Consider the following 14,427-nt stretch of genomic DNA (forward strand, 5'->3'; position numbering starts at 1 on the left):
AACCAGCTCCCCCCACCCCCCACCTTAAATTTACCAGAATTTTCTGAGTCTGGAAGATGAATCTTCTTGTACAAAGTAAATAAACAGGAAACATTTCCTCCTCCTTTCCCCTTCGAACTTCCTTTGGAATTCTGTGGAGGTTTCAGATTGAATTTTCGGTTGAATGTAAGGGTGGATTTTCTTTGCCCCTTTGCCTCGTTTTATTGCATTGATTCAAAATTGTTTGCTTACCATGCTGTTTCATTCTCCTTCTATGGTTTTACAATGCGGGGAATGCAAAGCTGCAGAAACCACTCCGAATAAAGTGTAAGTTTTATTCTTCTCTGGTCCTCAAAACCTCTCGCTTGAAGATTTTGGAAGGTGGGCCATGAGGAATGTGTGCCAATGTATTTACTCAGTGCCTGCCCCAGTTACAGTTAACATCCATCATCACTGACCGCTGCTTACAGTACCATTTCCTGAAACATTAAAATTAGCCATAAACCTAACAGTGTTCACATTGACCACCCTATACCAAATTTTCACCTTTATTAGTTTTCCAAAGCAAAGCGTTAGTTAAAAATAAACTTTACAGTTCGACCCATAGGAACTCCACAACGCCTATTTCTTGCTGATAGTGTCAGTTCTTTCTTGATGAGTAATGTATTGTTGACTCCCATTTGAACTTTGGGGTCAGTTTGGTTGGATATTGCTGTTTGATGAACACAGTATGCCCTCTGTCCTACATTAACTACCAGACTGACAATACCTCAGATTTAAGATTCTCAGCCTTGTGTTTAAATCCCTCCAAGGCCCCAACCCCTGGATCTGTAGCCTCCCCCCATTCTACATTTCTTCAAGGTCTCCACAACTCTCCAATTCTACCCTCTTGTGGGGCTCTAATTTCCTCCATTCCCCACCCACCCCCTAAACTCTGTCAGTGGCTGTGCCTTCAGTTCCTGAGCTCCAGGTTTTGAAATTCCGACCCCAAACCCCTTTGCATTAAGTCCAGACTAGTTTACTAATTTACTTTAGAGAAGGAAACTGCCCAGGATATTAGGAATGGGCAATAAATGCTGGCCTAACCAGTAATGCCCACATTGTGTGACCAATTAAAAACATAATTTATTGTAAGGGCATGGGAATACCACCCCCTGCAGGTTCCCCTCCAAGCCACTCAACATCCTGACTTCAGAACATAGGAACTAGGAGCAGAAGTACGCCATTCAGCCCCTCAAGCCTGTTCTGCCATTCAATGGCCTAGTGGTATTATCTTTAGACTGTTAATTCAGAGATGAAAATGTGTTGCTGGAAAAGTGCAGCAGGTCAGGCAGCATCCAAGGAACAGGAGAATCAATGTTTCGGGCATAAGCCCTTCTTCAGGAATGAGGAAAGTGTGTCCAGCAGGCTAAGATAAAAGTAGGGAGGAGGGACTTGGGGGAGGGACTTTGGAAATGCGTTAGGTGTAGGGAGGTCAAGGTGAGGGTGATAGGCCGGAGTGGGGTGGGGGCGGAGAGGTCAGGAAGAAGATTGCAGGTTAGGAAGGCGGTCCTGCGTTCGAGGGATTTGACTGAGACAAGGTGGGGGGAGGGGAAATAAGGAAACTGGAGAAATCTGAGTTCATCCCTTGTGGTTAGAGGGTTCCCAGGCAGAAGATGAGGCGCTCTTCCTCCAACCGTCGTGTTGCCATGGTCTGACAATGGAGGAGTCCAAGGACCTGCATGTCCTTGGTGGAGTGGGAGGGGGAGTTAAAGTGTTGGGCTATGGGGTGGTGGGTTGGTTGGTCCGGGTGTCCCAGAGGTGTTCTCTGAAACGTTCCGCAAGTAGGCGGCCTGTCTCCCCAATATAGAGAAGGCCACATCGGGTGCAGCGGATGCAATAGATGATGTGTGTGGAGGTGCAGGTGAATTTGTGGCGGATATGGAAGTGTCCCTTGGGGCCTTGGAGGGAAGTAAGGGGGAAGGTGTGGGCGCAAGTTTTGCATTTCTCGTGGTTGCAGGGGAAGGTGCCGGGAGTGGAGGTTGGGTTGGTGGGGGGTGTGGACCTGACGAGGGAGTCACGGAGGGAGTGGTCTTTTCGGAACGCTGATAGGGGAAGGGAGGGAAATATATCCCTGGTGGGTACCCCACCAACCTCCATGTACAACGTATCATCCACCGTCATTTCCGCCACCTCCAAACGGACCCCACCACCAGGGATGCAATTGTCAGATGATGCAATTTGAACTCAGTAAAATCTGGAAGTAAGTGTCTAATAATATGGATTGTTGGAAATATCCATCTGGTTCATTAATATCCTTTAGGGAAGTGATCTGCCATCTTTCCCTGGTCTGGCCTACATGTGACTCCAGACCCACAGCAATGTGGTTGACTCTTTGTAGCCTTCTGGGTAATTAGGGATGGGCCACAAATGCTGCCTAGCCAGCGATGCCCTCATCCCATGAATGAATAGAAATAAATATGACCATAGCTGGCCTCATCTCCACCTCCCTGCCCACACTCCATAACCCTGAAACTATTACAAATGAGAAAATTTATCTATCTCCACCTTAAACTTACTCAATGTCCCAGCTTCTACTGCAATCTGGGATAACAACTTCCACAGATTCAGAGAAGAAATTTTTCCTCATCTCTGTTTTAACTCTGTTCGCCCTTATCCTAAAACTATGACCTCTCATTGTAAAGTGGAAATATCCTTTGTATGTCTACTTTGTCAAGCCCCTTTAGCACCTTATAGCCCTCAAATGGATCTCCTCTCATTCTTTTAAACCTCAGACAGTATTGGCCTAAACTGCTCAATCTCTCTTTATAAGACAAACTCCTCAGCTCTAGAACCGATCTCATGAACCTCCTCTGAATGGCTTCCAATGCAATTACATCCCTCCTCAAATAAGGGGACCAAAACTATATACAATACTCCGCGTGCAGTCTCATTAATGCCTTGTACAGTTGCAGCAATACTTCCTTACTTTAATACTCTATTCCTTTAGCAATAAATGCCAAAATTTCATTTGACTTCTATATTACTTGCATATTAGTTTTCTGTCATTCAAGCATGGGGATACTCAGATCCCTCTGCAGCAATGCACTCTGACCTTTCTCTCCATATAGCCTTTTTACTCTTCAGACCGAAATAGATAACCTCACACTTCTCCACGTTAAACTCCATCAGCTACATTTTGGCCCATTCACCTAATCTATCTATATCCATTTGTAAATTTCTTGTTTCTTGCAATTTACTTCCTCACCTATTTGGGTGTTATCGGCAAATTTAGATATAGTACCTCTGTCAGTGCTTTCAAGTAATTAATCTCGACTATAAATAATAGGGGCCTGAGAACCAACTGGAAAAAGACCCATTTGTCCCAACTCTCTGTCTTCTGTTGGTTAGCCAAACTTCTAACCAAGCTAATAAACTACCCCTAACCCCATGTGATCTTATCTTGTGAATTAACCTTTTGCATGTCACTTTATCAAATACCACTGGAAATCCAAATATGCTACATCTACAGGATCCCCATTATCCACTTTGCTTGCTGCATTTTTGAAGAACTTGGAAATCTTTGCCATTCATTCAATATCACTGGGTCAAAATCCTGGACCTCCCTCTCGAGCAACATTGTTGTTCTATTTACAGGAAATGGATTGCAGCGGTTCAAGAAGGCAGCTCATTACCACCTTCTGAAGGGCAATTAGGGACAGGCAATAAATTCAGGCCTAGCCAGTGATGCCCACATCCTGTGAGCTCCACTAAAAAAAAGTCCGCTGAGCCTAATCAGTAAAAACAGAAATTCTTATTCTTGGTGAAAAAATCACATATATTCTTTCATGGATCTTGGCATCATGGCAAGACCAACATTTTCCCCATTCATAATTGTCCCTAAACTGAGTGGTTTGCTCAGCAATTTCAGAGGACAGTTAAGAGTCAACCACATTGCTGTGGGTCTGGAGTCACATGTAGACCCAGTCAATGAGAGGTGGAAAAGCTCCTTTCTTGAAGGAAAATAATCAATCAGATGTGTTTTTTTATGAAAATCCATCATGGGTTCATGGTTAGCATTACTGAGAATGAGCTTTAATTCAAGATTTGATTGATTGATTGATTGATTGATTAATTTATTGTCACTTGTACTGAAGTACAGTGAAAGCTTTGTTTACGAGCAGTATAGGCAGATAGTAAGCAATGACATACAGATCCAAAGATTTAGATAGAGGCACAGAGATTACATTGTACAGGGCGCACAAAAGAGATCAACATTAGTAAGGTCAGCATTATTGGAGGCTAGAGAGTCCATTCATCAGTCTAATAATGGCCGGGAAGAAACTGTTCCTGAACCTGCTGGTGCATGTATTCAATCTTCCGTACCTTCTGTCTGTCGGAAGAGGTGCGATGGATCTTTGATGATGTTAGCAGCCTTTCCACAGCAGCGAGTTGTGTAATTGGAGTCCACGGATGGAAGGTTGGTTTCCATGATGGTCTGAGCTGTGCACACCACCTTCTGTAGTTCCTTACAGTCCTGGGCAGAACAGTTGCCGTAACAGGCTATTATGTACCCGGACAGTATGCTCTCAATGGTGCATCTGCAGAAGTTGGTGAGGGTCCTCATGGACATGCCAAATTTCCTGAGCCACCTGAGGAAGATGTAGCATTGTTGTGCCTTCTTGACTGTCACTACTACATGGCAAGTCCAGGACAGGTTGTCAGTTATTGTCGCTCTGAGGAACCTGATGCTCTCCACCCTTTTGATCTCAGTTCCGCTGATGGAGGTTTGGGTGTATTCTCCTCCTTTCTTTCGAAAAACAATGGCTAGTTGTCGACGTTGAGAAAGAGATTGTTCTCATTGCACCACATCACCAAACCCTCTATCTCCCTTCTGTATTTATTAATTGAATTTAAATTCCACCTGCTGTGGTGAGATTTTGGCCCAAACACTGACAGCATTAACCTGGGCCTCTAATTAACCCAATAACATTACTAATACTGTTGACCCTTTGAAAAGTAAACCAGTAATGGGATCAACTGAAAGCTAAATTGCTCCCTGATTTCATCACTGTCCTACCTGTCATCATATCCTTTGGACATAGCAACTGAGAAGTGATCATGTTTATTAAGATGTGAAGCATACTGAGCTTCCTCCATTAATTTCAAAGAGCATTGTTTAATTTAATAAGACTCCCAAATACCCCATAATAAGCACTGTGATAAGATACAGTATTGCATGATTATGGAAATATCATTCAATATATTCCTTTGTAAATTATACAAGATTTGCTTGAATCTAGGGCAGCATCATTTGAAGTCACCAATCTGTCAGCTAATGGAATTACAGATAATTGGATAATACAGTAGAATATTTCTATAATTGGTTTCCAAATTGCTGTTTTTTTTCCAAGCCTTAACAGAAATTGAGCTGGAGGCCAAGATTCAGGAAATGATGTTCAGAGTTGGAAACAAAGAGATATACAACATGAACCCAAACACAGAAATTGCTGACCAAATTCAGCAGGTCTGCCAGCATCTGTGGGGAGAAAGCACAGTTCATGTTCGAGTTTGAGGACTCTTCATCGGAATCAGACTGTTCTGATGGTGATACGGTGGTAATGTGGTTAAACAAGTAATTCAGAGGCCCAGGCTAAAACTCTCACTCTGAACTGCATCTGAAGAAGCTTTACTGGACTTGAAACATTAACTCTGTTTCTCTATCCACAGATGCTGCCAGACCTGCTGAGTTTCTCCAGCAATTTCTGTTTCTCCTTTAGGTCTCCAGTTTCTGCTATTCGTTGTTTTACATGGTGAGCCCCAGGGGCACAGAAGAAGCGCCTCAGAGATACCCACAAGCCTCCCTGGGGAAATGCGGCATTCCCACCGATACCTGGGAATCACTGGTCCAAGACCATCCAAAGTGGAGGAGGAGCATTCGGGCAGGCGTCGAGCACCTCAAAACTTGCTACGGGGAAAAAGTGGAAGTCAGGCAGAAACAGCTAAAGGAGCATGCTGTCACGCCAACACCCTACCCACCCCTTTCCCATGACCACCACCTGCCTCACATGTAAAAGAGCCTGCAGTAGCTGCATCGGTCTGTTCAGCCATCTATGGACTCAACCTGAGATTGGAACAGAATCATCTTCATCTGTGAGGAACCAATGATGATGATGATGATCACCATAAGCTATAATCAATCGCTGTAAAAATCCATTTGGTTCACCAATGTCCTTTTGGGTCAGAAATCCGGTGTCCTTAATAGAGTCTGACCTGCATATGTGACTCCAGGTGCATTGCAATGTGGTTGATTCTCTGAATGGACCAGCAAGAATCTCAATTCAGTAATGGTTAGTGATGGGTAACACACATACCCATGGAGGAAACAAAGGTGGATGTGCTGCTTCATGTGCTGATTGAAAAGTTGCAGAAAATAGATGCACCATTTTTTTGTGTGTGTGTGTGTGTATATGCGTATATATGCTGTAAGAGTCTCTATGAATTATTCCCTTCCTGAGGTCCATTGGCTTTTGACCTCAATATTCACAACCACAAGTAATTCAGCTACCTGGAAGCCAAATCACATAATTGTGAGTAGACAGGAGGTCTTTGTCATTGTTAACTGGTCACATTTCACAGTTCAATCAGCTACTTGTGATGAGTCAAATTGTCACTTAAACTCAGCCTTCAGATCCAGTCTCTCTCTAACTGTTTCCCCACTGCTTGAAACAACAGCTGTGAAAAGAGCATTTCCAATGAGTGTAAGGGAACTTGCTTTTAAAAAGTGCAACAATACTTGACTTTTAAACCAGTCATTTTCCCATCTCAGTCCATAATAAAAATATCTAAAAAGATCAAATCTTTATAGCAAGCAAATAAATACTGTAGCTACAAGTGTAGATCAGAGGTCAGGAACTCTGAAGTGAGTAACTCATACCTCCTGTCACCCCACTACATGTCTATCACCTGTGAGGCACAGGTCAGTAGTTGATGCCTGAATGAGTGCAGCTCCAACAAGGTTCACTTAGCTCAATACCATCCTGGCTAAAGTAGCTCATTTGATTACAAGATTCACTGCATTTAGTCACTAAGGTCCATTTGACTGCACCTTCCAAGCCCTTGATCATGATCACCTCAAAGGACAAGGCGTGTAGATGTATAGGAACCCTATTAGCTGCAATTTCTCTTCCAAGCCAATCATCATCCTGATTTGGAATTAAGTTACTGTTCCTTCACTGTCATTGGGTCAAAAGTCTGGAAATCCCTTCCGAACAGCATGTGGGTGTCTCTACACAACAAGAGTTCCAGCACTTCAATAAGGTATCTCACCACTCTCTATAGAGCAATTAGGGATGGCCAATAAATGCCAAATCCCTTGAATAAATAAAAAAAAAACTTGCTGACATTTTGAGCACAGCAAAATCCACAAATACACAAAACAGGTAAAGTTGCCAATATCCTACCAGACTAGAGGGCTGTCCTCTCATTAGAGGGAAAGAGATGACTGGTATTAGTTTACCTGGAGAGTAACCATACTCCAGGTGAGGGGAGAGTTTGAGAAGACCAGAAGAAAGAGGAGCAGGGGTAAATTGTACAGCCCTTCAATCCTGCTTTGCTATTCAGCAGGATCATGGCTAATCCAACATTCCACGTATCTGCTTCCCAATAATCCTGAATTTCCTTACAAGTCAAGAATCTTTCTACACAAACATGCCCCCCACAGCTTCCTGTGACAAGGAGTTTCAAATACTCACAACCCACAGAGAAGAAATTTGGTGTCTTCTCAGTCTTAAATTGACTCCTCTTTATTCTGAGACAGTGCCCTCTGCTTCTAGACCTCCGCTTCAGGGAAACATCCTCTCAGCGTTTACCCTGTCAAGTCCCTTTAGAATCCCCAATGTTTCAATGAGATGATCTCTCATTCTTTTAAAATCCCAAAGTGTTTAACCTTTGCTCATACGACAATCCCTCTATCCCAGGAATCATCCTGGTAAACCTTCTCAGAACTGCCACCAACAAACTGATATCATTTCTTAAAGAAGGGTGATTCTTTGTTTCAGATTTCCAGTATCTGCAGTATTTTGCTTTTATTCAGATATTTCTGCTGAAGCGGCTCACTGGGAGTGTAGTCACTAGATGTTTATTGCTGAGTTATTAATGTGAGAATACCAACATGTTGAGACCAGATTTCCATCCTGCTGCTGGCTCGTTAACTCCTCAGCACAATACAGTGGTGAATCCAATTAGTATATATGCAGATAGCAACAGCAGACAATGAACTGCTTCCTTAATTTGGTGAGTGGGAAACTGGAATCCAACTGAAATAAGCAAAATGTAAAGCTCTGGACAAAATAGGGAAATCAAAGACATTTATTTGGGCTTATTCCACAGACATCAAGACTTACTGGAGTAATAAACAGAATTTACAAAAGACAACTACCTTTTCATCTACAGTGAGTGCAATCGAGACAGAGATAGACAGGTTCTTGATTTGTAAAGGGGTTAAGGGTTACAGGGAGAAGGCAGGAAAATGGGATTGAGAAACATATCAGCCATGATTGCATAGTGGAACAGATTCAATGGGCAGAATGGTCTAATTCTGTCCTCTATCTAAAGGTCTTATTTCACAAACACTTGAATTATTGGTGCTGCTGCCAAGAAGTTAGAAAACCTAAAGTGAACCCTAATATAAAGACACTTTTTGAGGCCAGATGATGTGCTGTGAGTCAAGCAATAATGTATCATTTGCCTTTAAAGAAGACATTAATTGCCACTACTCATCTGATTCAGTAATATTCTTTAGAGAAGGAATTCTGCCATCTTTACTCAGTCTGGTCAACATGTGACTCGAGATCTATTTTAAGGCAGCTGATACTTAAATGCCTTAATATAAGCAATTAGGGATGGGCAATAAATGCTGGGCTAGTCAGTGACACCCACATTCCATGAACTAATCAAAAAAGTTGTCTTGAAACACAGAAGGAAAGCTTTTCATATTTAATATCGCTGCATCCTGACATTCCTTAAGTCTAGGTTGTGCATTCAAAACTCTGTAAAACCATTTGCAGCTTTTTGTTCCATAGTGTCACAGATGAGAATGAATCATTCGTCACAAGTTCAGCCACCTAGTTTTCTTCCCTCACACCTACCCATTCTGAAGCCCTCAGTGTCTTAGCTGCTGTTACTCTCCTGGCTATGAAATCTATAAACACCACCTCTAAGTAATCCAAAATGTGAGCACGCGCAAAAAGATGAACTGAAATATCCACCAGACAATTTTGTTATGACAGGGAAAGCAGGAATTTAACAAACATTAAATTCAGACAAAAGTCAACACCCGCAGTAGTCATGGAGTCATAGAGACATACAACACGGAGACAGACCCTTCGGTCCAACTCATCCATGCTGACCAGATGTCCTAAATTAATCTCGTCCCATTTGCCGGCATTTGGCCTATATCTCTCCAAATCCATCCTATCCATGTACCCATCCAAATGCCTTTTAAATGTTGTAATTTTCCAGCCTCCTCCACTACCTCTGGTAGCTCATTCCATACATGCATTCGCTCTGCATGAAACTGTGCTATGAGTCAAACAATAATGTATCATTTGCCTTTAAAGAAGACAGTAATTGCTTTCACTCAATTGGTTCAGAAATATTCTTTAGGTGTTTGTGTTTAAGTGTTTGTGAAATAAGTCCTTTAGATAGAGGATACAATTCGACCATTCTGCCCATTGAATCTGTTCCACCATTCAATCATGACCGATATGTTTCTCAGGTCTCTTCTAAATCTTTCCCCACTCCCCTTCAACCTAAGCCCTCTAGTTTTGGACTCCCTTCCCTGGGGAAAAGGTCTTGTTTATTTACTCTATCCGTGCCCCACATGATTTTATAAACCTCTATACCAGGGGTGGGCAATTAATTCTTCCAAGGGGCCACATGAGAAACCTGAGTTGTGTTGGAGGGCCGAACCAACAATAAGTTGAACATAATTCTGCTCAGTATCAATTTTCTCCCATTGTAAAAAGTACTAAATTATATATTTTTGCACTGAAACTTATAATCAAAAGAATAAGGATATTTTGTTACAATAAAGATATGAAATTGTGCAGTAGGTCAAATATAGAAGAAATAAACAGTAAAAACAATAATTACAGTATTTCATTTTATTTTTAACATGTTAATCTCACAAACCAATAATGAAAAGTTGTTTCATCATTGTTCAGTATTACAAACAACAAACAACTCTATACAAAAAGCAATAAGTGCTTTTGATGTTTTTCAGTTCATTTTACTGTGAGAAAAATCCAGTCTGTTTTGGGCTTGAACAAGTGCACTGAAATCTGGTTGAATGTCTGAGGTGGATATGCGAAGGACAGCTGAGAGGTGATCATCAGTGATAGAGGATCTGTACTTGGATTTTTTGAACTTCATCACCGAGAATGTCTGTTCACATATATAGGTAGATCCAAAGAGGACTAGAATCTTCTGAGCATGCCTCCTCATGTGTGGAAAATTCTCCTCTTTGAGGGAAGAGTAAAAATCAAGCAGTGAGACTGACCTAAAGTACTCTGCCAGAAGTGTGTCAGACTGCAGGTCGATGAGTTCAAGCTGAATATCACTAGGTGCATTCTCCACATTGCATGTAAATGGGGAAAAACATCATGTGCATTTCATTCTCAACCATTTTAAAGTCTTGAAATCGCCTTGAAAATTCACCATGCAGTGCTTCTAACATAGATGAGTATCTGTGGAGGTGATCAGCTGAAGGTGCGGCTTCCTTCAGTGTTGGCAAGTGAGTGAGAATGTTGTCCTCCATTTGGCTTGAGAGAAGCTGCAACTTTCTCATAAAAGCCTTCACCAAGTTGTACATTTAATGCACAAAAAGGCCCTTGCACTGCAGTTTCACATTTAGTTCATTCATAAGTGCAGTCACATCAACAGCAAAACCAAGGTCTGCAATCCAGTCTGCATCTGAAAGCTGTGGAATGCCATTCCCTTTCTTCACACAGAAATCTTGAATCTCTTCTCTCAGGTCCCATACACTTTTCAGCATTTTGCCCAGGCTGAGCCACCTGACAGCTGTGTGGTAGCCTATGTCACGATGTTCAGTCTCATTTTCCTCAAAAAGTGCAACAAACTGCCTGTGATTCAAAGCTCTTGCCCTGATGAAGTTAACTATTTTAGTTACAATATCAACCACATGGTTAATTTTTAACACTGACTTACACAACACTTCCTGATATATAATACAATGCAAAAATTTCATTTTCTGTTCAGGGTCAATTTCTGTCACTTTATCCTGCATTCTCTTTAAGAGTCCAACATTTTTTCCCATTAGATTTGGACAACCATCCGTTGTCACACCCGCCAGTTTGTCCCATTTTAGTCCCAACGTATCCAAACATGCATTTACCTCCGTGAACAAATCATTACCAGTTGTTGTTCCTTTCATTGACTGCATGGCTGCCAGCACCTCCGTGATTTTAAAGTCCGTAGTTATCCACACACGAAGATGAGTAGCTGGGCTGTGTCATGTATGTTGCAGCTCTCATCCAAAGCCAAGGAAAAAAAGTCAAAGTTAACCGCTCTGTGCTGCAGCTGAAGCTCCAGATTTTCACAATATCCCCAATCCTTCTTGTTACAATGCGTTGGGAGAGGGGCACATTCTCAAATGCCTCCTTTTACTCCGGGCATATTAGTTCTGCAGAGTCCAACAAGCACTCCTTAATAAACTCTCCATCAGAAAACGGTTGACTGTTTCTGGCGATTATGTGGGATATGACATAACTTTCTTGGCGTGAGCTGACATTTTGAGGGCTAGCCAGCAAGCATCACTTTTAGCTGTTCACGCACGCACATACACGCACATGTGCGTCCATATGTAAATAGAAAAAGCATCCCTTTCAAAACAAAAGCAACACAGTTGTATTGTGTGAATGGCATAAATACTTTTTCATTTATGGTCTAATTTAATATTGACCTCATGCGGGCCGGACAGGAACGACCAAAGGGCTGGATATGGCCTGCGGGCCGTAAAATGCCCAGGTCTGCTCTATACGGTCACCCTTCAGCCTCTGACAATCCAGGGAAAACAACCCCAGCCTATTCAGCCTCTCCCTGTAGCTCAAACCGGGTAAAAACAAGGACTGCAGATGCTGGAAACCAGAGTCTAGATTAGAGTGGTGCTGGAAAAGCACAGCAGGTCAGGCAGCATCCGAGGAGCAGAAAAATTGACATTTCGGGCAAAATGCCCGAAATGTCGATTTTCCTGCTCCTCTGATGCTGCCTGACCTGCTGCGCCTTTCCAGCACCACTCTAATCTAGATGTAGCTCAAACCCTCTAACCCCAGAAACATGCTTGTGAATCGTTTTTGAATTTCTATTAAGAATAAGCCTGGCTTATGGACAGGGTGCATTGTGGGTTCAGCTCTGTTCAGACAGATGTTATGGCTCTGACAGGAGTACTTAGGTTCAGATTTTTACATTTGCAATTTGTTTCTTTTTGGCAGTGGGCTTCTTTCCTGCTGTTTTTGTCACAAATTGTTTCCCGTCTGCTGTGTTCTTTGCCTTCTTTCTTACTTTCCACCTGGGTTTCCTTCTCAGTGATCATGAAGGAGCCAGTGGGAGCGGAGCTTCACCCCATCAAGACTGTTGTCAGCCAAAAACCTTCTTTATTGTGGCGAGGGATATCCCATTGTGATTGCTGTGACCCTTCACTTGCTGATTCGCGGCCAAGGTGAAAGGGATAATTTATTTAATTCACTCATGGGATGGGGGCATCACTGGCTTGGCCAGCATTTATTGCCCACCCTTAATCTGCCCAGAAGGTAGTTCAGAATCAACACATTAGCATGAGATTGGAGTCATATGAAGACCAGACCAGCTAAGGATGGCAATTTCCTTCCCTAAAGGATATTGTTGAGACTGCTCCAGGAGTATTGTGCGGAGTTTTGCAGTTCAGAGGAGATTCACTTGATTGATCCCAGAGATGTGGGGTTTGTCGTATGAAGAGAGATTGAACAGTTTAGCCCCATACTCTGAATTTAGAAGAATGAGGGGAAATCAAATTGAAGCATTCAAAGTGATAAAAGGTGTGGATAAGGTAGACGTGGAGTGAATGCTTCCTCTTGTGGGGCATTCTAGGATGAGAGATCACAGTCTTAGGACAAGGGGTAGCAAACTGAAAATAGAGTTGAGGTTATGAATCTGTGGAATTCACTACCCCAAAGTGCGGTGGCTGCTGGGACAGTGAGTCAATTTAAAGAGGAGTTAGATGGATTTTTAATTGGAAATGGGTTGAAGGGATATGGGGAGAAGAAGGAAAATGGGGGTGAGAACAAATCATCCATGATCAATTGGTGGAGTTGACTCAATGGGCCGAATGCCTAATTCTGCTCCTGTATTCTGTATACCTATTAGTGAACCAGATGGGTTTTACCAACAATTGACCAAGGTTTCATGGTCATCATTAGATTCTTAAATCCAGATTTTTATTGAATTCAATTCCACCATCTGCCTTGATAAGATTCAAATGCAGTTCCCCAGAACATTACCTGGGTCTCTGGATTAACAGTCCAGCGATAATACCACTAGGTCATCACTTCCCCACTAAATGCCAGCAGGAAGTAGTGCAATTTGTATTTGCTCAGGTGGTGGCTATCTTTGCCGGCCATCTTGATTATCATAGCATGCATTCCATTTTCTCCATGGAAAAGCATTCCAAAGTTGGCCACTCTACATGAAGAAGTTCTTCTTGATATCTGGTATGAATTATCTTTTGCAAAATCATTTAACCTATTCACCCTACTCTCTGCTTGAAACAGCACGACAGATTTACCTAATTTTTGCTGTTTAATATCTTGCATGCTCTACGATCTTGTCACAGTATTTTCAGAAGTTGGCAGAGGCCAGATAATCAAATATATTTAAAGTAAATGTAAATAGACTCTTGTTAGGCAAGTGAATCAAAGCTTGTCAGGAATAGATGGGTATGAGGGATTTGAAACACAAACACATCAACCATAATCTTATTGAATGGTGGAACAGTCTCAAGAGGCTGAATGGTCTCCTTCTGCTCTATTTTGTACGTTTGCATGTACTGTTTCCATAGTTGAAGAGACCCAGTTTCTCCAAGTTTTCCTCCTCACCCAATCCTTTGAAACCAGTAATCAGCCTCATGCCTCTTCTCTTCACGTAGGCCATGCTTTCAATTTTAACGTATACATACAGTGCTGTTAGGAAGAGAGTTCAAGGATTTTGACTATGCAACACTGAAGGAATGGCAATATGGTTCAGAGTCAGGATGGTGCATGACCTGGAAGGGGAACTTGCAGGTGATAGTGTACTTTTTTTGAGATGTGTACCACTGCTGCTCTCGTCCTTCAAGGTGGTAGATTGCAGATTTGGAAGGTGCTATTTAGGAGCCTTCGGTAAGCTGCTGCTGTGCATCTTGCAGATGGTAAACAT

General features: G+C 42.3%; 1 pseudogene; it reads right to left on the reverse strand.

The window, feature by feature from the left end:
* Nucleotides 1-4,330: 4,330 nt before the first annotated feature.
* Nucleotides 4,331-14,163, reverse strand: LOC148146090 (uncharacterized; annotated as a pseudogene).
* Between the last annotated feature and the right edge of the window lie 264 nt (nt 14,164-14,427).

The sequence above is a fragment of the Chiloscyllium plagiosum genome, unplaced genomic scaffold, assembly GCF_037043375.1.
Source record: "Chiloscyllium plagiosum isolate Xiang-an unplaced genomic scaffold, Cpla_swu_hap1 HiC_scaffold_21, whole genome shotgun sequence".
Lineage (NCBI taxonomy): Eukaryota > Metazoa > Chordata > Chondrichthyes > Orectolobiformes > Hemiscylliidae > Chiloscyllium > Chiloscyllium plagiosum.